The sequence below is a fragment of the Dendrobates tinctorius genome, unplaced genomic scaffold, assembly GCF_039654945.1.
Source record: "Dendrobates tinctorius isolate UK_male_01 unplaced genomic scaffold, ASM3965494v1 ptg000104l, whole genome shotgun sequence".
Lineage (NCBI taxonomy): Eukaryota > Metazoa > Chordata > Amphibia > Anura > Dendrobatidae > Dendrobates > Dendrobates tinctorius.
Genome location: NW_027361772.1, coordinates 17,219,593 through 17,233,598, shown reverse-complemented (window position 1 = coordinate 17,233,598; position 14,006 = coordinate 17,219,593). Strand labels below are relative to the sequence as shown.

General features: G+C 42.7%; 1 protein-coding gene across 1 annotated transcript in view; it reads left to right on the top strand.

The window, feature by feature from the left end:
* Positions 1–2,542: 2,542 nt before the first annotated feature.
* The window catches only part of FGFR1 (fibroblast growth factor receptor 1), a 120,131-nt gene continuing 108,667 nt past the window's right edge, over positions 2,543–14,006 (top strand). The window contains exon 1 of the mRNA XM_073588839.1: positions 2,543–3,151. The gene's annotated coding sequence lies outside the window, so the exon portion shown is untranslated. The remainder of the gene's footprint in view (positions 3,152–14,006) is intronic.

Genomic DNA, 14,006 nt, shown 5'->3' with positions numbered 1-14,006 from the left:
AGTCCGGCATTGCCCGGACATAGTAACTAACTGCCGTCCCGCTCTATCCCTCCGCAACCCCCGCTTTCCATTTGCCATCTCAATCTCTCCCTCCGAAGCTCAGCTCTCCACCCGCCGTCCCGCTCTCTCCCTCAGCAGCCCCACTCTCCATCCACCGTCCTGCTCTCCCCCTCCGCAGCCCCTGGCCTTCTCTCTCTCCCCTTCAGCAGCCCCACTGTCTCCCTCCACAGCCCAGCTCTCCATCCACCATCACGCTCTCTCCTTCTACAGCCCCACTCTCCAATCGCCATCCCGCATTCTCTCTCCTCAGCCCCGCTCTCTCCCTCAGCAGCCCCTGTCTCCAATGGCCGTCCCGCTCTCTCCCTCCACAGCCCGGCTCTCCATTGGCCATCCCGCTCTCTCCCTCCGCAGCCCCGCTCTCCACTCGCCATCCTGCTCTTCACTCGCCGACCCGCTCTCTCCCTCCGCAGCCCCTGTCTCCACTGGCCGTCCCGCTCTCTCCATCAGTAGCCCAATTCTCCACCCGCGTCCTGCTTTCTCCCTTTAACAGACCCGCTCTCCACCCACCATCATGCTCTCCCTCCACAGCCCCACTCTCTCCCTCCACAGCCCTGCTCTCTCCCTCCACTGCCCCGCTCTCCCTCCGCAGCCCCGCTCTCTATCCATGTCCTGCTCTCCCTCCACAGCCCCACTCTCTCCCTCCACAGCCTCGCACTCTCCCTCCACAGCCACGCTCTCTCCCTCCACAGCCTCGCTCTCCATGCGCCATCACACTCTATCCCTACACTGCTCCGCTCTCCATCCATGTTCTGCTCTCTCCCTCGCAGCTCCGCTCTCCACCTGCATCCCTCACTTTCCCTCTGCAACCCCGCTCTCCAGCTGCCAGTGGGCGTGGCTATGTGGACTGAGCGTGGCTTGATACATACACACACACAAACATACACTCAGCTTTATATATATAGATACCCCTCCTCACAGGTAAAGCCAATGGAATAAATGGCGCTGCTATAATAATAATAATAATAATAATAATAATAATAATAATAAATAATAGATAGATAAATAATATATAGATACATAGATAGATAATAGATACATAATAGATAGATATGAGATAGATAATAGATAGATAAAAGATGGATAGATAATGGATAGATAATATATAGATAGTAGTGATGAGCGAGCGTGCTGGGATAAGGTGTTGTTCGTGTGATAACAGGGTGTCTTCAGTGTGCACAAATAATATGTTTGAGATCCCCGCGGCTGCATGATTCGCGGCTGTTGGAAAGCCCCCACACATGCAGGCATTGTCTCACAAACAAGCATACCCTGCATGTGTAGAAAGAAGGACTGGCCCATGGGCACCTGCCCTTTGGCGGGTCCGGAACTGTCGAGGCTGTCTCCTCTGTTGTCCGGGGGAGAGCTTAGCTTAGAGGACCGGACCGACCTTTGCCTCGGGTAGTAGGGGGCGTGGCTAAGCTGCTGGGGACTCAGCGCACGTGGAAGCAGTCAGACTTGGCGGGAACAGACGACGCGCAGCAGGGAGAAGCAGACGCTCCGTACCTCTGGCACCGTAGCAGTGCAGGCCCCGCAGAGACTGTGAGCATATACGTGACGTGCGCCAGTTGGTCCTCACAAGACAAATTTCCAAACGCTCTGGGCCCGTTAGTGCTGCAGCGCGTGATGCTGTGGCCTGTACCCCTTCTGTCATATCAGCATATGGACTCCGCGGAAGATATCAGCGACTAACCGCTGCCGCCAGGACCTGGACCGTCGTCATCTACACAGGACTCCACCGGACCAACCCCGCGCCGGTTGTTACTGGCGCCTTCATTTGCTGCGCAGTCCCTACTGCCTGAGGACCACCTGATGGGATAAGTTACACCTTACAGAACTATACTGTTGCCACATTCGTTGTTTCTTTAAATCCATACATTCTATACTCCGAACTGTTTTCCCCATTAACCTTTTAAACTCCGTGCGCGGAATATACCTTTTGTTAAATAAAAGCATTAACCCTTGCTCTGTCTCCTGGCCGTCACCGCATGCTGCAACCTGCTCACACTAGTGCGGGGTTGCGCCGAAGACACTCGGTTAGCACTAGAGCATGCTTAGATAACACCTTATCCCAGCACGTTCGCTCATCACTAATAGATCAAATTGCAAAGTGAAAAAAATGGGGAATTTTTTTTAGCCACTTATGCCAAATGTGCCGTTCGAGCTTCCTACTTTTAAGGCAGCTCAAACAGTGAGCCTGACATATATAAAGTATTCCAGTGTTTCCCATTCTTGTGTGGAGGGAGTGCTGTGGGATTTTGCACCTTAGAACAACACTGGGGATACAGTCCTTTCACAGTGCCAGCTTTCTTCCCTCTGACCCTTTGCTTGCACATGTCCTGCAGCCCTTCTGAGCATTCCTACTCCAGTCACTGCAGTCTGGCCTGTAAACTACAAGCCCCAGTGTGCACAGGGAGAAATGTGAGAGGCTGGGAGGGGATTGTGGAAATGAACTCTACCTGGGAGGGGCTGCAAATTCTTGTAGGGAACATGGGGGATGGGGCTGCAGTGTATTGTTAGGTCTGAATAGGAGCTGCCTCACTTCTCTCCATGCTCAAGGAATCCTGCACACTTGGAGGGATACACTTCTGCCTCATGTCCCCTGAGCAGAGCTGGATACATTGCTTCACAAATCTTCTTTATTTATCATCTTCAAGATTCTTTTTTTTTTTAAATAACTGGAAAGAAAACTTTTTTTATTGCATCTCTAACTTTGTGTCCTGCCTGGATCTCCTATAGGTGCTTCATACAGTGCACATTTTTGTCTTAAGGGCACCAGATGGTTTAAATTAAACTCTCTCTCCAACTTTTTTTTTTTTTTCAAATACTTCAGACTTTTTATTTATTTATTTTTATTTTTCCTCCTTTTTTAACTTTTTTTTTTTTTTTTTTAATCCCAACCTGGTAATTTATTTTATGGGAGAGAAACAAAAGGGTTAAGACTATTTGGAAGTTGGGGGGCCAAAACAAAACTTTTACTTTTATTTATTTTTTTTACATTTTTTTTTAATATATATATATATATTTTTAAACTGTTGAAATCTACAGAAGGATAAAGTAGAAGACTCCGAGAGCAGAGATCCAAACATTTCAAGTGGGTAAATACATTTTTTTTTTTACTTGCATTCCAATGTTTTCTGCTGGTATCAGGCTTGGTTGATCACAGTTTTTATTTTTATGTATTATTATTTAAAACAAAATGGGTTTAGGTGACTGTATAAAAACGAAGTGGTTGATACCTTTTAATGGCTAACTGAAAAGATGGTAACACATTGCAAGCTTTCCAGACTACTCAGGTCTCTTCATCAGGCAAAGACTAATACAAAATCTGAAAAAATTCTGTTTTTGATTTGATGGCAAAGTCAGTGAGATCCATTCAGCACATATGTTTTCTATCAGAGTTTCCTGCTCCTTCCTATGTTTTCATACTTGTACAATAGGTGACTTGAGTGTCTGCTTTTGCTATGATTTTCTGTCCCAACATTCCAGCCAGGAGTCCTTTAAATGAGAACTATAAATATATTTTTAGTATTTACTTAATATATATGTATTATTTAGTACATTTTTATTTATTTTTATATATGTACAGTACTTTTTTGTATTCTATGATAATTGCACTACCTCCTTCTCTCCCGTCTGCTGAAAAATATGCCGATGCCTGTCAGCGCACTTTCCCTACTGCTGATAATTGTAGTTTCACGGAAACTTGTCTGCAGGGACATTTTGTATATCTCTCAGTATAGTGAATGAATGGTATGAACGATCTATACAGCAATATTTTATTTCTCTTTTGCTACTATTACCGTACAGTGTGTAGACGGTGTTTTCAGAAAGAGGTTTCGGAAAGTATTTGAACTAGAATGTTCCATGACTCCATCATAAATCCCGCCGTTGGATGAAATTCTTTGCTGGGTCAGGATCAGAAATTTGTTCCATATATACCCATAGGGATCCTTCCATCTATGCTTCCATCTATGCTTCCATCTATGCTTCTACCTATGCTTCTACCTATGCTTCTACCTATCTTTCCACCCATCCTTCCACCTTTGCATCCGTTACCCATTCATGCCTCTTATTTTTCCGGTTATACAGCTGCAAGGCTCGGACTAGTAGCATGCACAAGTATATGAATAATCAGTTATTCAGAAATATGCCCATAGACACTTAGTAAACCCACTTTCTATCCAAAGGAGCATAAATAAATCCTTTCTTGGTCTGATGGTTGGTATCTTGTTTTTGTATCGGAGGTTTGTTCTTGTTGTTTTTATTTTGAGGTTTTTAACTCAAGAACTTCCATAGCTAGCCTTGAATGGGTAATAAAAACCCGTCAAAAATAGTCTAAGATGGTGGTAGAGGTTCCAGAAATTGCCAAAATTTGCACCAGCTTTCCCAGCGTGTTCATTTTATCTAGGTCGACATTTGTGATCCAACACGAGATGAGTCACAAAATGTGTGACAAAAATATTCTCTGTATCCCGAGCATTGACGTGGTGTGGAAATTTGGCTGTAGGTGACGCTTGATTTCCGGCGAGTATTCCTCTCCAGCTTTTGCTTATTCAATCCTCTGTCTATTGTTTCCAGTCGTGTGTTACAAATGTGTCTGATTTGCAGTAAATAATTAGATTAAATGCTGGCGTTCCACATACGTCCATAATTTGTCTTGCTTATCTCAACCTATTGGCTGAAGAGATTGCCTCAGGGTGACTTTACGGTGACGTCTCAGGACCTGGACACCTAATAATGAAGACTCTTATTACGTATGTCTGCTTCATGCGGTCATTTATTGTTATGATAGATTAGATTTTATTTTATATCTTTCTTGGGGAACGTGTGAGGATTTTAGCTTTGAACGTTTGAGATTTTCAAACATTGACCTTTCCATGGTTTGGACAGATGGATATAGTTTGCCCCAGTTATATACGACTGATTTAGTGAAGTGTCTATCTTCCAGGCCTGGTGGGTGTTTGTTCCTATGACAAGTAGATTGGTGTCCCTAAAGACCCACAGGTTAGTCATCCAATCCTGACAATATCATTGGGCACTATCAATCCTCCAATGAATATAGAGCCCAGTAGATGGTCTTCTTCTGTCCAAGAAACCGAGGATCTGAACCGCATGTTGATGAGCAGTCAATGGTGATGGCTGTCAAACAGCAGCATCATTCAGTGAGTCAATCTCCGGCCTTGTTCAGTGGCTACGACACGTCTTCCTTGTTTATTGGGTCGACATGGTGGCCCAGTGGTTAGGATTGTTGCTTTGTAACGGTGGGATCCTTGGTTCAAATCCTACCAAGAACAACATTTGCAAGCAGTTTGTATGTTCTCATGTTTGCGTGGTCTTCTACCGGGAACTCCAGTGTATTCCCACTCTCCAAAGATCTACTGATATGGAATTTAGATTGTGAGCCCCAATGCGGACAGTGATGACGATGGAGTAGGATGGTGCTATATAAGCGAGTAATCAAAAAAAAAACCAAAACACTTGGTAGGTTGTCCTTGACGCCGCAACGTTATGACTAAGTTGTAGAAAATGCAGCTTTGCGTCATGGCATTGTTAGGTGTCACGGAGTGGGCGATCACAACCATAAAAATTATTTTGGTCACCTGTCGAATAACAAGGGCCTTTACATTGGAACTATATATCCCACTGAGACACACTGCCACAACCAAATTCCAACATGAAGGACTTTTTGGGTGTGTAGAACTTTTGTGATGGGACATTGAGGGCCACTCTTGAATCCTCTGATGCCCACAGAAAACTAAAACCAGTGGAGTAACAACATTTCCGATTGTATGTACTAAGAGGCGTGCATATTCAGCGTAAATGTTAATGTGTGTCATAAAAGCTGGTTGTGTATGGAAGGTTTGTTTGTTTTTCGGGTCTAACTGGCTGTTTTGCAGGTCTTCCCAGTCCTAAATAGGCGACAATGACCATCTGCTTTAATGGCTGGCCTTTGAAGTAGCCCTGTTGGATAGAAACATAAGGTTAGGTGTGAAGAAGCTGTAGCCCACATAATCTAAACATGAAATTGTTTTCACAGGTGGTTTGCAAACTCTTGGAAATATTAGATTTCCAGATGGACTGGCTCCATCGGACTCCAGTATGACTGGAGACATTTTAGTTTTGGAGGGATTTTTTTTTTCTCATGTTACCAGATTTTTTTTTTTTTTCTTTTAAAGAGATTTACCTTTGTAATTAATTTTTCTTATTTGCACTTTGGTGGGGGGCTGAGGATGAGGTTTTACATTTGGAATACGAGTTTTGAAGGACGCTCCCTTCTATAGGTAGTCTTTTCTTTTTATCCACTCGCGGTAATCATTGATTTTTATTTAGTGTTTGCTATGCTTGCCACGGACAGTTTAATATAATGTTGGTTGGGTAATATTGATTTATACATGACGTTACCTGCACCACTGATATGTTCGCCCCTGCTTTTGAGTTCTCGCCTTCTGTTGATCCCTTTATACCAGTTCCTAAGAAAGTTAGGTCCCAGATCTTGGGGCTATCATTGTAACTCCAACAATGGATAAGTAATGTGTCAGAGAACAACATATTTGCCATTTTAACAATTATTAAAGCAAGTAGCAATGACGGATGCCATTCGGTGAAACCTACAAAGATTGAGCTCAAAGGAACCAATTTATATTTATTTTTTTTCCCCGTTTAGAAGGGGTTGATTTGGCATTGGTAGCATTTCTTTTTTAATCTTTACCTTGCACCAGAACGAAGTGCAGGGATATCAATTTAGCTAATTTGTCTCCTGTAAATGCTGCTTTTTCAGGGGAGATACATGATGATATTAACCATTATTAATATTGGGTCAACTATGGAGATAGACCAAAGGATCCGACAGGAGAGCAAGTGGCATGACACTTTTAGAACTCTGCTGCCACTTTGAGCATAGATCAGAGATGGCAAATGCCATGTAGGACAATCCTGGGACAAGCCTTCTAAGCTGGCCATGTACATTAGATGGCTGTTATTACTTTGGCCGATCGTTCAGCTGATGGGCATCTCAGTCGACTCTCCCGTACATAGGTCGCTTGCTCGGTCTAGCGCTCCTGTGTTCTCTTCGAGAAAGTCGCCGATTGACATGTTGGCCGGCGGCTTATCTCCGGGATAACAATGCAATCAGCAGTCTGAAATCGAACATGTCCGGTCAACATCTGTCGGCCGGTGCCCCCATTCACATTATACATTCTGACTGATATCGTTGGGTTCAGCTGACATTAGTCTAGGATGTAAAGGCCCCATTCAATTGGACTCCTCCATCATTTTGTCTTTGACCAAGATGAAGCTATTTACTTTTATATTCTTCCAAATCCGTTAATGAAAGAACCCCGGAAATGAGTTCAAGAACATGATGTCCTTTCCTGCTGTGTTCACGCCTCTTCAATTCCTAAACTGCTGACATTTGTTTTCTGAGAAATAGTTTTATTATAATTGCGGTTAATTTCTCTGAGGCCGTTGACCAAAAGAGTTCAGGTACTAAATTATAGTGCACCAATTAAATGATTGGTAAGAAGAGCAGTGTTGTAAAGTTCTGGTGTAGTCAATGAGCCCTCATCAACTTATTAGTTAGGCAATGCCGCTTATTCGCCTTGTGTAGACTGCCAAGCTTATGTTGAGAAATGTATTGACGAGGCAAAGAGCCTTGAGATTAGTAGAGCTAAAGTTGTATACCTGTTCAGATGATGGTTATATGAAAAGTTCTTTTGATCTGAAAATTTAGGGAAATTGTGGATTGGATAAACCCATGAACTCAACCAACTCTTATAGGAAGAAAAATCCTATAGTCTGATACAGTGTAAATGATGGTGGAAATTTTGCCTAAATACTGAATGAAGTCATTTGGCAATTGAAAAAACTAGTTCATGTCTGGAAGCCTAGATTATCGCAGGCTAGTACCATCTGGTTGCTGGATTTATCCTTTATTTTTTGCCTCCTAGGTGTGTCCAGTAATAGGAGCATTTTGTAGCTTGCTGCTAGAAAATCCTTTGTTCTCACCTATATTGGACGCCTAGCCGGATAACTATAAATTAAGGGTTAACATTACTCCTTGTGGAGCCTACCAAGATGGCATAGGGAGACTTATAGGCCATGCAATCATCCCCCCAGAAATTTACATATGCAAGTAGCCTCTTCAGAGAGGAAGAGGACAGGAAGTCAAGTTCTATTTATGGGATTAGCAATCCTAAAATTCAATAGTGACCCTTTAACGAGTTTTGCCATATGACTTCGGATTAGAAGCCAAAACCAGAAACTCCACTTGCAGTGTTTCAAGGTGTTGACCACTCACACCCCGAAATACGTGTCTGAAAATGGAGTTTCCGGTTTGGCTTCTTATCTGAAGTCGTGGGGCAAGGCTCGTTTAAAGGGTCTATGTTGACTTTTTGGATTGCTGCTTCTATAGGTGGAACTAGGCTTCCTGTAGTCTTCCTTGATGAGGAAGCTACTTGTATAAGGCAAGTATACAACGAAACACTCTAAACTACTAATTACTGTACATCATTGAGGGAAGGGTTGTATGATACCAGTGTTGAGATGAGACATGACCTGTCAATTGACATTAAAAGGGGAGAGTTCAAAGTGGAAGAATCTGTCTACCCTTTTAAGTTGGCCATAAAAGACCACCAGTTTCACCATAGTCTACTAGTGTCTGTTGCCACGACTGGTTCTCCTTTCTCGGTTGATCCTATATTGGCCTTCTCCTTACCCAGAAAATAACCAGTATCATTGCTCATCCAAAGCTCCATCATACCTCAATTATGTAATGTATGTAGTTTACTGTATACTGGATCCGGAGCATTTTGTGGTGCGGAACGACTTTCTATGGGCAGCTTTAGACCAGGGTTCCCCAACTCCAGTCCTCAAGGCCCACCAACAGATCATGTTTTCAGGATTTCCTTAGTATTGTTCAGGTGATAATTGCTTCACCTGTGCAATACAAAGGAAATCCTGAAAATATGACCTGTTGGGGGGCCTTGAGGACTGGAGTTGGGGAACCCTGCTTTAGACTATGAGGCTGTGTTCATACATAGCGTTTTTTTAGCGGTTTTTCCAATAAAACCACTAAAAATAAGCTTCCCATTCATTTCTATGCATTTTGCACTTTTTGTGCATACTGACGCGTTTTTACCACGAAAAAACTGCATCGCAGTAAAAAAACGCAGCATGCTCATTAATTTAGCTGATTTTTCCGCGTTTCTGGTTATTTCTATGTGTTTTGAAAACGCGCGGAAAAAAACACGCGGTTTCTGGGAAGGGAGTCAGGTTTTTCCAGCAGAAATTTTCTGCTACGTGTGCACTTAGCCCGAAAGTCTGAAACATTTTCAAGTTTCTCGCGTGACTAGCCACTTTGACCACGTTTGTTTCTCTGAAACTGGCCACAGACATAGGATTAGGTTTGACCCAAATGCAGCCAATTAGTTGAACGTTGGATCGTTTGCATGAAAATGTACATGATCAAAGTGTCCACAGTTCGATTGCCATCAGCCATATACATGTACTTCTAGCTGACAAATTCCCTTGGGACTGATCTTACAACCAATAATAATAAATTTTATTTCTATAGCGCTGACATATTCCGCAGCACTTTACATTTCAGAGGGGATTTGTACAGACAATAGACATTACAGCATAACAATAATCACATAGATTATAACAAATACCAAGAGGAATGAGGGCCCTGCTCGCAAGCTTACAGTCTATGAGGGAAAAAAGGGAGACACGAAAGGTGGATGGTAACAATTGCCCTAATTGTATGGACCAGCCATAATGTTAAGTGTGTAACAGTACAGACACAGAGGGCTAATGGATGCATAAAGCATGTGGGAACATGATGCGGGGAACCTGGTTATGGTAAAAACTTTTGGCTGTGCCACATAGGGATAGATTAGGTTAATGTGTTGAGGTGGTAGGCCAGTCTGAATAAATGAGTTTTCAGGGCACGCTTAAAATTGTGGGGATTGGGGACTAATCGTATTGACCTGGGAAGTTCATTCCAAAGAATTGGCGCAGCACGTGTAAAGTCTTGGAGACGGGAGTGGGAGGTTCTGATGATTATTGAGGATGCTAACCTCAGGTCATCAGCAGAACGGAGGGCGCGGGTAGGGTGGTATACTGAAACAAGGGAGGAGATGTAGGGTGGTGCTGAGCCATGGAGGGCTTTGTGGGTGAGGGTAATAAGTTTGTACTGGATTCTGGAGTGGATGGGTAGCCAGTGTAATGACTGGCACAAGGTAGAGGCATCGGTGTAACGATTGGTGAGGAATATGATCCTGGCAGCAGCATTCAAGACAGATTGGAGGGGGGAGAGTTTGGTAAGAGGGAGACTGATTAGAAGAGAGTTACAATAGTCGAGACGAGAATGAATAAGAGAAACAGTAAGAGTTTTTGCGGAATCAAAAGTAAGAAAAGGTCGAATTCTAGAAATGTTTTTGAGGTGCAAATAACAAGAGTGAGCCAGTGATCGTATGTGGAGGACAAAGTAAAGCTCTGAATCAAGTATGACCCCAAGAGAGAGGGCATGTTGCTGAGGAGTAATAGTGGAACCCCACACGTCAAACCAGACCATAGTCTGCCATTGTCCATTACGAGTGATTGTTTTCATCCAATTTAAAAAAAAAAAAAAAAATGCTTTGCCCAAAATATTTGAAAGTTCAGCCATGTTGGTCAACATTTAGGAGTATACCATGAGTCTAGCCTTCCAAAATGACTGATTATACCAAACACAGGAGTTTGGTGCCAACATGGGTTGACCAAATAGTTTAGTACACATTCCCACATGCTTGATGATTTTTTTTTTTTTTTTTATTATTATCTCTCCCCTCTTTTTGATTGACCACTCAGGTTTTACCAAAGCCAAAGAAGGGCTGAGATGGACAGAAAACAAGTAGGTTGGAAGATGCATTGAGCTTTTTGGCCATACCAAGGGTGCACCCAGCACCAGTGCTTGGTTTGAACAGTCATTTTGTTCCGACAGGCTTTCTCTTAAGGATTGTCATAGGTGAATACAGTTGTCAACGGGGTTGGTTCTGGTACCTTCAAAACAAATATGTATCTCCACACGGTGGACATTCTGGTAAATATATTGTCCTATCTGGCCACCTATTTAGACTGTTCTGCGTGCCCCTAGAGTACATTTTAGTCAACCCATCAAAATCTTATCCTAGACTTTGTCATCCTCTTGACCAAACTGGCAGTGGTGGTGCAGTACAACTTTTCAGATTCATCAGACCATCAACTGAATGTTGCTTCCCAACCAGGATCTTGGTAGACAGTGGAGCTTCTTGGGCCTCCAGCCCAAAACTAGGCCATTTCACATGCTATTGGATATTACTGATATCATAGATGTTATGACTAGGATACAGTACAGGGGTCAAAAGTAGATAACTGGAAATAATTAGGTAAAAATCTATGCCTGTTGGTTATTTAATATGCTTGTTTTCTTTAAAGAGTAACCGATGTTTTAATTTTTATTTCATAAATCAATGATATACGGTAATACCTTATCAGAGAAATCTGCTTCTTTCTCCTCCAGGACTGATCTTTCAATCTCAATTCAAGGTTAAAAATTGTAAAACCTGTATTCAGTGAAGACACATTTACCTCTTACTTAGGAGATTACAATTGCTGCTTATAAGATTCTATGGAGAGGGGAGGAGCTAGAGGACGACTCAAACATTCTGCTGCAAGTTCAGCTGAAATGACAGTTACACTTTGAAATCTATGGCAAAAAAATAATTTAAAGTGTCATTTCTGGTGAACTTGCAGCAGAATGGAGTCTACCTCTAGCTCCTCCCCTCTCCATAGAATCTTATAAGCTCCATCTGTCATCTTATACTTCCGTAATGGAAACTTCGGTCTACACTAAATACAGATATGACCGCTGTTTTTAGAACAAAAGATCAATTCGGGAGGCGAAAGAAGCAGATTTCTCTTAGATATGAAATAAGTAACTTTATAAAATATGTACTATTGAATTATAAAATTAATTGGTTACTCTTTAAATACTGTGTGGCTCACCATCTTCGGTTGTAAGGGTGTGGCTTTATTTTTGGCCTACAAAATAGTAACTACTTCAAGGGGTTGTCCAGTCCAAATCAATAAGTCTACAGTCACTGGTATGCTGTGGGGACTCGAGACCGGAGGATATGTATGAGTTATATATACTCCCTCCAGTGGGCGTGGCCTTGCTCCATACACTTGTATTGAGCTGAGGTCCCGGCCCGACCAGTAACGCGGCAGTCCAGTGGCCGTGCCCCATTAGGGGACGCGGCCTCTCTCCATACAAGTGTATACAACCTCTTTAAGGCCCCCATACATATTAGATAAAAGTCGGCTGAACCAACCAATTTTAGCGGGATCGATTGACCATCCAATGTGTATAGGGGACTCAAGTGTAGATGGAATATCCCGATCCTTTTGTTCCGTGGGGAGATGAGCCGCTTACAGATTATTCCAGCAGCAGCTCTCTCATAGAGAACACATGAATATTTGGCCGAGCTGAAGAGTGGGGACTGATGACTATCGGCCGACCGCTATCGCTGGATTGACCGCCATCTAGTATGTATTGCCAGTTTAGAGCCGTTGCCCCTTTCTCCTCCCCCACTAGCGCTGTTACAAACCCTCCATAAATGACGGTATGCGTTCTTCAAGGATACAAAAGATGTTATCGGAATGATGTTCTATGAATGTAATTTACGTGCTGCTGGCTAGTTTAGTCTTAGCTTTCGATGGTGTTTTCTGTTAATTATCGCTGGTGCTGGCTTTGGAAAATATTCATTTCTAAGTATTAAATAACACGTTGCTCCATAAACCAGTTAGGTTTTTATATTACTCCGCTTGGCCCCCGGCGTCTGATTCCAACAATGTTTGCATTAAATGGATATCGTTTTCTGGCAGATTATTTTTTCTTAATGAAGGAAGTTATGGCACAATGTATCGCGGAGTCTCCTCGTACTCTGGCTGTGTTGATTATATTACATTCATGTTATGGTGACCTGGAAATGTCACAACTCCACTTTAAAAAAACTAGAATAGGAAGTGTAAGTTCCTTTTGACTAGTATTAGGCTTGTGTTGCATTAGCATTTGATATTTCTTATGACCTCCATGGGAAATATCAAATTTTAAGGTGTGTCTCAATGAAGCGTGAAGACCTATTGTGATCTGTTTTCATTGTCTGTGTCTTTAAAGAAGCACCACCATCAGTTTTTATCCTCTTAATATATTGCAGTCATCATGTTATACAGCACTGTGTACTTACAATTGCTCATTTTGCCTTTCTATTATCCAGTTAACTCTTCTTTTCCACTAGACTTTTGATTTCACGTTATTGAAAACAGACTAGCTGAATCCTTTAAGCTTTATGTAGAAACTGGAAGTCTGTCTACCCAGCATGAGTCATCATTAGAACTACAAAATTCTACATCACTGCAATGTCCGTGACAGCCTCCCTTCACCCTCTCTTCAACTTCTGACCCAGCTCCTCCACTCCTGTCTCCTGCCAGGGAGTTTGCAGTGAGATAGAATTGTAGTTCTAATGATGTCTCATGCAGGGCAAAGACACTTTGTTTTTACATAGAGCTTAGAAGGATTCAGCTAGTCAGTTTTTAATCGCGTGATGTCCTAGAACTAATGGAAAAGACAAGAATTAACTGGGTAGAAGGGCAAAATGAGCAATTGTTTGTGCACAGTGCTAGATAATATATTGGCTGCAATATATGAAGATAATGAAAACTTTGATGGGAGGAGGAGTAGTGCTTCTTTAATGTGGGGAATAGTAGACAAGGCTTTAATTGTATGGCATATGTAGGTCTTAGGGTACCGTTACACTTAGCGATGCACCAGCGATCCCGACCATGATATGGATCGCTGGTGCATCGCTAAGTGGTCGCTAGTGAGCTTCCACACAGGCAGATCTCACCAGCGACATCGCAGGGGTCGG